Source organism: Schistocerca cancellata, unplaced genomic scaffold (genome assembly GCF_023864275.1).
Source record: "Schistocerca cancellata isolate TAMUIC-IGC-003103 unplaced genomic scaffold, iqSchCanc2.1 HiC_scaffold_1148, whole genome shotgun sequence".
Taxonomy (NCBI): Eukaryota; Metazoa; Arthropoda; class Insecta; order Orthoptera; family Acrididae; genus Schistocerca; species Schistocerca cancellata.
In genome coordinates this window covers 1,722,598-1,736,174 of record NW_026047147.1, presented here as the reverse complement: position 1 = coordinate 1,736,174, position 13,577 = coordinate 1,722,598, and the positions used below count along the sequence as shown (strand labels likewise).

Below are 13,577 nucleotides of genomic sequence, written 5' to 3'. Positions count from 1 at the left end.
CTGGGACCGGACCGCAGCGACGCACGGATGCACGCCAAGACCGTAGGATCCTACGCAGTGCCGTAGGGGACCGCACCGCCACTTCCCAGCAAATTAGGGACACTGTTGCTCCTGGGGTATCGGCGAGGACCATTCGCAACCGTCTCCATGAAGCTGGGCTACGGTCCCGCACACCGTTAGGCCGTCTTCCGCTCACGCCCCAACATCGTGCAGCCCGCCTCCAGTGGTGTCGCGACAGGCGTGGATGGAGGGACGAATGGAGACGTGTCGTCTTCAGCGATGAGAGTCGCTTCTGCCTTGGTGCCAATGATGGTCGTATGCGTGTTTGGCGCCGTGCAGGTGAGCGCCACAATCAGGACTGCATACGACCGAGGCACACAGGGCCAACACCCGGCATCATGGTGTGGGGAGCGATCTCCTACACTGGCCGTACACCACTGGTGATCGTCGAGGGGACACTGAATAGTGCACGGTACATCCAAACCGTCATCGAAGCCATCGTTCTACCGTTCCTAGACCGGCAAGGGAACTTGCTGTTCCAACAGGACAATGCACATCCGCATGTATCCCGTGCCACCCAACGTGCTCTAGAAGGTGTAAGTCAACTACCCTGGCCAGCAAGATCTCCGGATCTGTCCCCCATTGAGCATGTTTGGGACTGGATGAAGCGTCGTCTCACGCGGTCTGCACGTCCAGCACGAACGCTGGTCCAACTGAGGCGCCAGGTGGAAATGGCATGGCAAGCGGTTCCACAGGACTACATCCAGCATCTCTACGATCGTCTCCATGGGAGAATAGCAGCCTGCATTGCTGCGAAAGGTGGATATACACTGTACTAGTGCCGACATTGTGCATGCTCTGTTGCCTGTGTCTATGTGCCTGTGGTTCTGTCAGTGTGATCATGTGATGTATCTGACCCCAGGAATGTGTCAATAAAGTTTCCCCTTCCTGGGACAATGAATTCACGGTGTTCTTATTTCAATTTCCAGGAGTGTACTTCTCGTTTCCCTTACGAGTGATCCTCGCTTCTCCAGAGCAAATCACCACCATAGCGTACGAATATCTTCCTTCGACTCTCGTTTTTTCCACTTAGCTTCTAGCTTATGACCAGGCAAAAACAGCAAGAAGAGTACCAAATCCATTGCTTAAGATGTTGTGGAGTACTATGATTACACTAAACTAAATGGTTGCCTGTAAACAATGACCCTCCTGTCCCCTGTTCTTACTCTATCCATTTTTTGACGTTGGATATGTGGTGCAACCCTCTTGGCTTACGAGACCAGACAGTTTCGATTTCACTGGCGTTCTGATGTGCGACACGTCTCACCCTAAAGGGTCCTGAATACACGTTGAAAAACTTACTGCTAATATGCCGGTGTCTTTTGGATAATCTATGAGTCCTCACGAGAACCTTATCGCCAATTTCCAGTACTAATTATCTAATGCGTCCCTTTTGTTGCCTTTTTCTACTTAACGCCTCCTTCCTGATATTTGCAATTGCTAACTCTACCACTACCCTGTGTCGTTGCCGCCTTTCTGGTGGCCAATCTACCAGTTCCCTTATTCTGTTGGGAGGTGCCTGATTCTTCAGGACCAATGTTGGACTGAGCTTCATCGTCCCGTATGGATTTCGTTCAGGATTCCTTGGAAGTCTGCCAGATATTGATCCCCTGTTTTCGCGTTCCGTATCACCGCGAGAGTTACGTGGCTCCTCTGACCTCCCGCCTGCTGCGTGCCACGAATTCTGCTCGTTACGGTGGAACCGCTCTTCCCTAGGGCGTCCCCAGCCTCTGCTGCATTGTCGCGGGCTCCAAGAGGCGCGCCCACGCCTGTCATGTCCACGACCGAGATTATTATTACCGGAAAACTAAGGTCTCCAACTCTGGTTGTGCCTTCGCCCGAGATTCTCGTCGCGGTTTCCTTCAAACCTAACGGCGTTTTGCTGCTCACCTATATTTCTTTCAGTACCCAACTCTTGCAGCAGGTTCTGAGAGCCACTTACTTCGTCCATGCCTCTTCCCGCAATTGTAATTTCTTTACGCAGTTTGCTCGGGAGTTTAGTAAGACAGATTCTATTGAGTTCCTTAGGATCATACGGTGCGTCAAGCAAGTGATTGCTCTCGACCATGTCTTTGTAGTACTCTACCGGGTGCCTGAACGTACTGTCTACGTAGTTCTCTTGCGTTAAGTTGCCCAATTTCACCCGCTGTTGCATGCTCCGAGACCAGAACTCGCTGAGGAAAGCCGCCTTAAAGTCCTCGTACGTTCGACAGTCCTTAAGCATTATTTGTAATCGCGGTAGCCGCTTCACCTCTCAGGTGGCTGCACGCGAATTTTATTCTTAGCACATCTCCCCAGGAGCGAGGCAGCGAGTGTTCAAACTGATTGAGCCACATCGAGGGCGCTACGTCGTGGGTCGGGTCGGGGAAAAGAAAATAAGATTGCACTGAGACAAAGCTGCATTCTTCCTCGTCAGCATCAAAATTCATACCATGATCAGTCGTGCGGGTAGGCGGCTCCGGATTACGCCTTAAATTACCGAGTCTCCCTTCAAAATCACGGTATTCCTCTTCTGCTCTACGTCTACGTTCACTGCTCCCCTAGCCGCATTACTAACAGAATTACTGCCGTTGGCGCTTTGATTTTCCTGCAGCTTATTATGCAGGTCAGCTATCATGTCCCGATTGCATTTGTTAATAACCGCCTGCACCCTTTTAAACTGCAGAAGTGACTGAATTTCTGCGGATTCCGCGACAGGTGCTGGCCGTGTCCTATCCGAGTCCGTTCCATTATTCAGCGCGATATTCTCTACCGCACTCGTCAGGACGCCTACCTGATTGACGACCTTATCAATCCCGTCTGCTCACGCCGTTAGCTGCTCACGTGAGCGGCCACCTGTTCGCTCATACGAGCAACCACTTCCCTCTGTTCCGTGCAGACGCTCTTCTATACTTCTCTAACTTGCGACTCGGAAGGAAGCACTATTTTTCGCAGGGACAGATCACTTTCAAGCACTGTGACCCGGTTTTCGAGTCTGCTTGTGGCCTCGCTGACTTCGGTTTGCACAGACTGTATCCCCTTTAACATGGAGTCAGCCAGTGCCTGGTTTCCAGCAGTGGCTGTTTCGACTCGGGTTTCTAACGCTTCTAGGCGTTCCTGTTGGTGCGCTAGCATGCGTTCTTGTTCGTCGAAACGGCTATTAATAGCGCCTATCTGTTCATCTAATTTTCTTGTTAGTTCCTTGCTTAATGCCTTATTTGAGCAATTAATCTGTAAGGTCAAATTATATTATAACGCCTTGTTTGAGTCTAGTAGTGCCTTATTTGAGTCTTCTAACGCCTTATTTACCCTCTTCTGATCATCGGCTTGCTGCTTCATGAATTGCAAAACACTTGCTAGCAGTGGGTTCTCGTGGCCCGTATTTCCCGCGCTAGCCTGTGCTGTGAGAGTTGGCTCGGATGCGCATTCCTGAGTCGCACCCTCACTCGTGCTGCCGGCTTCCGAGGCCGCCTCCGCACTGCCTGCCTGGGGCCCGAGTCCCGCTACGAACGCACTGGGCTCCACTGTTTGTCCGTGGCCCGCGGTCAGCTCGCCTCGGTTTGGTACTCCGCACCAGCCGGCAATCCCTGCGTGCTGCACACACCACCGTTTTCGTCGTGCAACGTATCCGTCTCTGCTATGCTTTTCGCGCGCACTCTAGTAATAATCTGACTCATTACCTATGTTTACGGTTTTAATCACTGTCCCCTACACACTATACAACGTACAATAAAATAACCCAGAAATATCTAATTAACCGATCTCATGTACCAAAACATCCGTAAATTCAACAATAGGCCAAGACACAACAAAATCAGCAGAGCACAACATAGATAGAAGCAACGCTCTGTTCAGCACAAGCAGAATTGTGCTCCACTATACAAGAAAAAATATTATTATTTCATTCAATATTGTTAATTTAATGCAACCTAATTACTGATCAAAAGGACCTGTGACTCGATATCCAGGCGGGTTCGCCACGTGCAACATAACCTTCCAGTACTGGTGGTTGTATAAGTCCACCTAAGTAGGTAGATTACCGTCGCTTTGACATGTCCTACCGCTCCTGCAAGCTACCATCTGTAGTAAATGGTTTCTTGTGGTCCACGAAATTACTGGCCCCTGCGAGTTATTGCTGGGTATTAATAATTTCTAGCGGAAGGTTTTAACGAACCGGTAGAAATTTGAACGCAACGGATAACGCATTTTTTAACCACTACAAAAGGCACCTATACAGCGCTTATTAGGCAGTATATAGTTTTTATTTGCTTTCATGACCCACAATTCGACTGTGGTACTGACTGCCACCTATTCTTTATGATGGACGGAGTAAATAATCAGTCGAGGGTAGAGATTAATTGATATTTATGCAATACCGATGGTATTTCAACAACTAGTCGTGTTTCTCTTGATATGTACATCATCAAAACCGGTCTCTAGTTAACATGCTTCAGTTTCGCCATGTAATTATGAAATAGGACAGATGAGCGCAGACCTGGCTTCAATGTAATTTTATACAACCGCACAATTATACCCAAACCCTCGGGTATTACATTCAGTTGCTATAGATTACTCAGAACAAGTTCCGCAAAGACAATACAAGCAAAACTAGGTCAGTGTGGAAGAGTATTTCGCAAATTTTTATCAAGTCAGTGGCCATTAAAATCCGATACTTTTCCTAGTGGCACGAGTATTTTACTTAACGCACAACATCGCCAACAAATCAGATCGCTATGGGGGGTGCACAAGAAACATCACCGCAACGCAGTTCAACCCACATGGCCAAGTTTCAGTAGCCAACAGAAACCAGGAAAAATATGGACACACACACACGATTATTCCTTCCCTATTTTACACTCGCTCACTATCGTATGATTATTCATCGTGTACAATATATTTTCAGACCGAAACTACAATTTATCAATGCGGCGGTTGCTCCAACCGACCACGTGGCGCGAAACCAATTCACAAAGAAAACATATGGAAAATAAATAAAAATCCCAAAAACATTACTGTAAATGGAAGAGCAGATTAAAATACATTGAATGAGTGAATTTCCGTTAAGCACAGAGCAGTAACGTGACCGTGAGCTTAAGGAACATGGTGCGTTGCCTGAACAAGGCACTGACGCAAGGCCTACTGAAATTCGAGTAAATTAAGAAAATCCATTCCCTTATGCTGTTCAGTGGTAATCTCGCACCTGATTTCAACATCTGGACTTCATTACAGAGCAGATTTGAGACAATCTAATACCTATGTTAACATTACCAAAACGGGAGCTGCGTCTCCATGTTTGTCCCGCACCACGACCCAGGAACAAGTGCTCTTCCAACCGAATTCGCCTAACAGTTCCGCTTACAAACGTGGTGGGGGTAGCGCGCCAACCTGACAGAGCCAATACGCGCGCCTACGTGTCATCTTTGCCCTGACCTGCAAACTTGGTCTCTGCTAAACTTGTTCGCACTTGGGGGGTTGGTACTACCCTAAGCCAGGACGACCATTCGTGCAGTGTTACAATCTGTGCCTAAAGCTTTCTGCTAGTTCACACATTCACTCATTTATACCGTCCAGGCCGCACTAAGGAAAAGAAAATGGGAAACATGGTACACAACATAAAAAAATTCAATAAATAACACTGTTTAGTCCATTCTCTCCTTTTGGACACCAGCTATTACCTGCAAGAGAAGAAACTCTTGCTAATAATTTCTGCATGCTAGCAATTTAATAAAACATTGGAACGGTACAACAAGTTCCGTTTCAATAGGAACAATGATACATTTCCGGAAGTCTGTCGGTATCTCTCCTGTGTTATAGATGGACCTAATACGTTTAAGCAGCATCATTTTCGTGCTGTCACCAACGTTCTTTATTAGTTCTGCAGGGATGTCATCAATACCCATTGCTTTGTTGTCTCGTAGTTCTTTTAGAGCTCTGTAAAATTCTTCTTGCAGAATGGCTTCTCCCTTGTCACCTTCATTTTCTTGCTCTTCTCTTCCTATTACTTCCTCGGAAAGAGGTGTTCCGGCGTACAGCTCCTCTATGTATTCTTTCCATCTCTTCACTAAGTCTTCACCAAACAGCAATTTCCCCTCTTTATTTTCTATTGTGCCTAAGAGTGTTGTTTCACGTTTGTTAAAAAACTGATTTGCCTTTCTGTAGGCTAAATCAGTTTCTTCCGTTTTGCATATTTTCTTCCACTTCCCTGCACATTTCTGTAGAGTGAAAATTTAATTCCAGAAACGTCCCCCAGGCTGTGGCTAAGCCATGTCTCCGCAATATCCTTTCTTTCAGGAGTGCTAGTTCTGCAAGGTTCGCAGGAGAGCTTCTGTAAAATTTAGAAGGTAGGAGACGAGGTACACCCAGAAGTAAAGCTGTGAGGACGGATCGTGAGCCGTGCTTGGGTAGCTCAGATGGTAGAGCACTTGCCCGTGAAAGGCAAAGGTCCCGAGTTCGAGTCTCGGTGCGGCACACAGTTTTAATCTGACAGGAAGTTTCAAATTTTCTTTTGCTTTCCTAGATTCTCTATTAACTAAATTCCTTAGTCTTCTGTATTCAGCTTTTCTTTGTTCATCAGTTGCATTTTTGTATAATCTCCTGATTTCTATAAGCTCAATAATAATACAGGTAGTGCTTCATTAAAAAAAAGAAACAGAAAAACAGGGGATACTGGTAGTGGTCAAAATCACATATACTTGTCTGCAATTGCAAGTCAAACCCTGATACATGAAATCAGCCCCTTGAGTATGGAGCATCCAAACTGACAACGTACAGACAACTGTTTGGATGTCTACCACCAGTGCTGGTGCTACGGTAATGAACTGCTAACTGGTTTTCATCAGTCATTTTTAGCCTACCATGCAGTCTCATTATCATTCTACATTTTGTTTCACCAGTACTTTAATTAACAGCTAGTTGTCTCATCGTTTCCAGTGCAAGAAACCGCCTGCTCTAATCCAATAGTTTCTGAGTCGCTGAGTTACTTTTCTGTGATGGACATTTCTATTGGTAATTCCGCACCTCTGTGTGATTGGCTGTTAAGAGGCGGTTAACTAGATTATGTGATCAAAAGTATCAAGATACCTGGCTGAAAATGATGTACAAGTTGTTGGCACTATCCATAGTTAATCATGGAATTCAAAATGGTGTTGGCCCACCCTTAGCCTTGATGACAGCTTCCAGTCTCGCAGGCATACGTTCAATCAGGTGCTGGAAGGTCTCTTGCGGAATGCAGCCCATTCTTCACGGAGTTCTGCGCTGAGGAAAGGTAGTGACGTCGGTCGGTGAGGCCTGAAACGACGTCAGCGATCCACGACATCCCAAAGGTGTTGTATAGGATTCAGGTCAGGACTCCGTGTAGGCTAGACCGTTGCACGGATGTTACCGTCGTGAACCACTCCGCCACAGGCCGTGCATTATGAACAGGTGCTCGATGGTGGTGAAAAGTGCAATCGCCATCCCTTAGTTGCTCTTCAACAGTGAGAAGCAAAGAGGTGCTTAAATCACCAGTGCAAGCCTTTGCTGTGAGAGTACCACGCAAAACAACGAGGGGTGCAAGCCTCCCCTCCCGCCATGAAAAGCCCGATCACACCGTAACACCACCGCCTCCGAATTTTACTGCTGGCACTGCGCACTCTGACAGATGATGTTCACCGGGCGTTCGCCATACCCACTCCCTGCCATCAGATCGCCAGATTGTGTACTGTGATTTGTTACTCCACACAACGTTTTTCCACTGATCAATCGTCAAATGTTTACGCTCCTCACACCAAGCGAGGCGTCGTTTGGCATTTATCGGCGTGATGTGTGGCTTGTGAGTAGCCGCTGGACCATGAACTCCCAAGTTTTCCCACCACTGACCTAACTGTCATAGTACTTGCAGTGGATCCTGGCGCAGTTTGGAATTCCTGTGTGATTGTCTGGACAGATGCCTGCCTATTACACATCACGACCCTCTTCAACTGTCCGTGGTCTCTGTCAGTCAACAGACGAGGTCGACCTGTACGCTTCTGTGCCGTACGCGTCCCTTTGCGTTCGAAAACATTGGACTTAGGGATGTTTAGGAGAGTGGAAATCTCGCGTGCAGACGTATGACACAAGTGACATATGTCACCTGACCATATTCGAAGTCCGTGAGTTCCGCTGATACGGAGTAGCTGGCAGTAGGTAGCAGCACACTGCACCTAATATGAGAAACGTATGTTTTTGGGGGTGTCCGGATACTTTTGGTCACATGGTGTAGCAGCGCTGGCCCGCCGCGGGACCGAATGACGTCATCTGGAACGAGGGGCCGGCGCCACGTTTGAAGCTGCCGCTCCCGTCTCTCTGAAAACGTCGAGCGTCCACCGTTGTTTCCTTTCAACATACAGTGCCCGCCCCCACGCCCTGACAACTGTGTTCCCCTCGTCTCTTTTAAAACTGTTGCTGTCCACTCTAATCTCATTCAAAAAATGGTTCAAATGGCTCTGAGCACTATGGGACTTAACTTCTGAGGTCATCAGTCTCCTAGAACTTAGAACTACTTAAACCTAACCAACCTAAGGACATCACACACATCCATGCCGGAGGCAGGATTCGAACCTGCGACCGTAGCGGTCGCGCGGCTCCAGACTGAAGCGCCTAGAACCGCTCGGCCACCCGTCCGGCTAATCTCATTCATCTCTTTTATAACGGAATCCCAGTATGTTGACGCGTGAGCTAGGGCTCTCGTGTTTTCGAACTGTAGTTCACGTCCGTTTTCCAAGTAAAGGTCAGTTATGGTCAACTTGACAAGCTCCCTTTGTTTAATATCTTATGCTCAGTACAACGCTCTGCAACTGTGAATTGTTTGACGCATGTAAATGCTGCCACATTTACAAGGAACGCCGCACGTACTGGGCACATGAACAGCTGTGCTGCCTTTAAGGGGGTAGGACGTCAAACGGCCCGACTTGTAGCAGGAGAGGCTCGACAGGACATTTTATTCAGAAATCACACTCATAGCAGTGGAAGTTCAAAAACATAACAAAATAATTTTCTTTTTACATGTGGAATTTCAACATTTTTCACCCACTATTGGCTGCATTTGTTGCTATAGGTATACTTTTCTTCATAAGTAAGAGAGATTCTACTATGAATTTGGCACAGCATACAAACCATACTTACAGCTGTATGAAGCTCTAGAGTTTACTTAATTTATGAAACAATGAGTAAGCTGTTACATTTTAAACTTTATGTTTAGATAAAAAATCTAATTTTATTGTCAATTATCTCACTTTCCACCAGAGTTTTTACAGATTTGGAAAATTCTAGATTTTCATACAGTTTGGTTTGTACGCTGCGCCAAATTAACAGAAGAGTCTGTCTTACCTATGAAGAAAAGCCAATAGCAAGTGAAAAAATGATGAAATTTAATTACTTTATTTTTTTTAATTTATCAGCAATAATAAAATTATGGGCGACAGTCTTCGTATTACGTTCGCATGTTCTGCGCGGTGTCCCTGGAAGCGCTGCCCCCTGTCCGAGGCCCCCGTAGCAGACTGCAGTTGGTACCTGCCGGCCTCGCAGCCGTTGGCAGCACTGACTGCGTGCCACAGCCCAGGCGTCTGTCGCATTTGTAGCGAGTCGTGTCCAGTGTGACGTTCTGCGTTGGGATTTCGTGCTGCTGTTTCTGCGCCGAGAATTTCTTCTGCTACACCCACACCCTTAATAAGGTAAGGACGACTGTTTTCATGCGTTCCCACAGTATTGAATTATTTTCTTTGGTTTGTTTCTGCAAAGTTATGGTAGCTGTAAGGTTTCATTTAGGTTCACTATGGAGACTATCGCGTATAAAGCAAACCGCGTTCGTTTCTTACGCTCTCAAAATACTAACGAATTTCGTATTACAAATCTTGATATTTTAAAGTCCTACCGACATTCCTATCAATTCTGCTGTTCTACGGACTTTAGGCATGAGCGAAAAGCATAGGCTCGCACGAGATTTCTACTCGTATTCGCGCCATTTTCTTGAATTTTTTTTCCCCGAAATGTAGGTTCGTATTTGTACACATGTGATCCATAAAAGGATTATTCTGCTTGTTAGGAATAACAGAACAGAATGATGGAACACTGCTTGTGCAAGTAGATAAGGTGCTATGGCAACTTCGACTATAGAGGAATTAAACAATTACTTTCCGTCAGGATAGTGCGTAGACCTTGGGACACTCTGATCCTACTTCTAATGGCTTGAAATCAAACCAAGCGAGACGCATTTTGACAGTTCCATAGTGGAGCATTGAATCAGATATTTCCCGAAGCAGTCGGCTCCACGAAAACTGCCGAATTTAGTACAACTGATCTGTTAGCGCCTTTCCCCCAGTCCTGCATTAGCAATCGTCAGCACGTTAAGTCACGCAAATGTGCTTTAGTACAGAACGCTGTTCCATTGAATTTCGATATCTTCACTTTTCTAGAGAAATTTTTTTGGTGACAAGGTAGTCTGTTGGGTAGTCAGTAAGACAGATAATGTTATCGTCCATTTCGTCTTTGTTCTATATGTGTAAGTGCAGAAAATAATGAATTATTACGTTGACCTAAAATTGATCCTCTTGCTAGAAAAGTTGTCAAAATTCCCGGCGTTACGGGCTTAGTCTTCACTTCTGTTAATAATCGTGCATCTCCAGGCAGTGACTGTGCCGTACACTTACCAAAAAAGTAGTCGGTTTTCTGATAAGGGGGTATCTGGACGAGTGAATCAGTATCCCACGTAAAGGACCAGTACTCAAACATTTTTGCAGTAAAACCAGCCATCCTCAGAATCCTTTCTGACAAGTGTTTGTCATTGCTCAGAACGATATCAAGATACAGAGTATCAGCTACAAATCTCACTGCAAAACTGAACTATTATATATATTCTTGATGGAACAGTCCATAGCTGTACTTTCGGTTCATAGCGTGCACGCTGGACACTACGAACAGGCAGTTCACCTGTGGACTGTTCCATCAAAAAATAAGCTGGGAGAAACTGAAGATTCACATACATGTTCTTGTCAAACCAAACGGGTGCTCCTGAGTAATACTTTATTAGGACAAATAAAGGATTATTCAACTGTTGCGGCTCTAAGAAGAACGCATTGTTACATCTGTAGTTGCCTACAGTATAAAGTGTGTTGCTGTTGCGTAGAGGAAGGAATACACAGTTTATATCACAGCAAGTGGATCTCTTGTCATTAATTCGTTGGGAGTAATTTCATCGTCTTTTGTGTAAGTAAATGAAATATAGCAATGCAGGTGGTTGTAGACAAACTTCCACAAAGAAGGGCTGATACGATAGCCACCTCCCTGAAATATGGGTTGTGTTGACAAATTGGTCTGCATCCATAGATACATACATTGATCCTTGTTGCATAGCGCATTAATACATTTCGTAATGATGTGGGATGTATCACTTGAACATAAGTTTTCTTTGCACAAAATAGTAAATATTTTTATAGTTAATACTTCATGTCTAAAGATTCATCTATTCAGTAGGAGCTGTCATTCAGGAATACTTTTATTTTCTTTTAAATGTTGTTTAGATATCTGCCGGATTTTTAATGCTATTTGGCAAATGACCAAATATTTTTGTGGCAGCATAATTCACACCTTTTTGTGACAAAGTGAGATTTAATCCAGAGTAGTGAAGATCTTCGTTTCTTCTAGTGTTGTAGCTATGCGCTTTGCTGTTATTTTTGAATTGGGGTGAGTCATTGACAAATGTCATAAATGAATATATGTACTGCGAAGATACTGTGAATATCTCAAGTTCATTAAATAAATGTCCGCAAGGTCATCTTCGGTGGGCTCCAGCTGTTAGCCTGATGCTATGAATACTTTTCCTCTTAGTGACGAATTGCCCCCAAATACGATACCATGTGTAAGCAGTGAATGAAAATAAGCATAGTAGGCTAATTTAATGATGTTCATCACCAATATTTTGCAATAACCCCAGTAGCATAAGTAACTCAACCTAATCATTTCAGCAGATCATTGATGTTTCTTCAAATTCAATTTCTCATCAGTGTACATATCCAGAAATTTTGACTACTCTGCCTTAGCAATAGACTTGCTTTCATACCCTATATTTATCAATGGTGTTACGCCATTTACTGCACAGAATTGCATACACTTTTTTCTCAAAATTTAATGAGAGTCTATTTGCAGAGAACCACTTAATAATTTTGTGAAAGACATTATTTACAATTTCCTTGAGTGTGATTACTGTACTTGTATCATTAGCAAAAAGAACTAGCTTTGCATGCATTAATATATATTGAGAACAGTAAGGGACCCAAGACTGAACTCTGTGGGACACTATTCTTGATACCTCCTCAGTTAAAGGACTCTGTTGATTTTTGCAGACAATCTGTAGTGCTAATTTCAGCCTTCTGCATTCTTCCAGTTAAATATGAATTAAACCATTTGTGCACTGTCCCACTCATGCCACAGTACTTAAGCTTGTGTAGAAGAAATTCATGATTCACACCATCAAAAGCCTCTGAGAGGTGACAAAATATCCTAATGGGTGATGTTTGGTTATTCAGTGCATTTAATATTTGATCAGTGAAAGCATATTTATAGCATTTTCTCTTGAAAAGCCTTTCTGGAAACCAAATTGACATTTTGTTAGTACTTCATTTTTACAGGTACGTGATGCTACTCCTGAATACATTACTTTTTCAAGACTTTTGAATAAAGCTATCAGAAGTGAGACTGGCTGGTAGTTGTTAGCATCAGACCTATCCCCATTTTGGAAATACGCAAGCGTCCGATCCCGCCCATCTGCTTTGACGTCACAAATATGGCGGAAACGACCATAAACCACGATTCCAATATGGCGCATATAAAGTCGTTACGTACACATTATGAGGACGAAAATACATCGAAAAACAAACACACACACACTTTCCACAAAAAGCCTAATGAGACTAACGGGACAAGCGCGGGAAATGGGGTGTTTTTGGGTGGGGGCAAACTAAATATAAACTAATTTAGACACCCACCCCAATACAAAACAACACAAAACTCTCCAAATACCACTAAACACAATATCATCTGGAATCGGACACTTCCCTTGACCTGTGCACTGTTAATTTTATCCGTCATATCCATTCCGGAACAAAAACAACAACCGATTAATTTTACTAAAATTACCACACGATGTACAGCGAACACTAAATTAACTTTCACACAAAATCGTTAACTCACTGAAACGAATTCCACCACAAACACAGCCGACACTCGAACAATTCTGGATAATGAGCAAAAGCAAACTGAGCCCATTACACCACACAAACGAAAACCCTGAACATACCACCAGAGAGCACAACAAACCACAACACGACGACATCTACAAACACGCCACATTGACAAACCAAACTCCGCGCCGTCGTGACGTCACACACAACACCCTTACGTCACGGGTCAAAGCCGACGCGTGGGATCGGACGCTTCTGTCGACCCCTCATTTTTACGCAGTTTTTGAACAACAGCGTATTTCAGTCTATCAGGAAAAATACATATCTGGCTGAGACTCCTACTTA

The 13,577-nt window shown here is 44.7% G+C and overlaps 2 protein-coding genes across 5 annotated transcripts in view; one reads left to right on the top strand and one right to left on the bottom strand.

Moving 5' to 3' along the window:
* Positions 1-13,577, bottom strand: part of LOC126159885 (uncharacterized) — a 502,155-nt gene that overhangs the window by 55,716 nt on the left and 432,862 nt on the right. The window lies entirely within an intron of this gene.
* LOC126159887 (uncharacterized) overlaps positions 9,619-13,577 on the top strand; it is a 112,345-nt gene continuing 108,386 nt past the window's right edge. The window contains exon 1 of the mRNA XM_049916698.1: positions 9,619-9,728. The gene's annotated coding sequence lies outside the window, so the exon portion shown is untranslated. The remainder of the gene's footprint in view (positions 9,729-13,577) is intronic.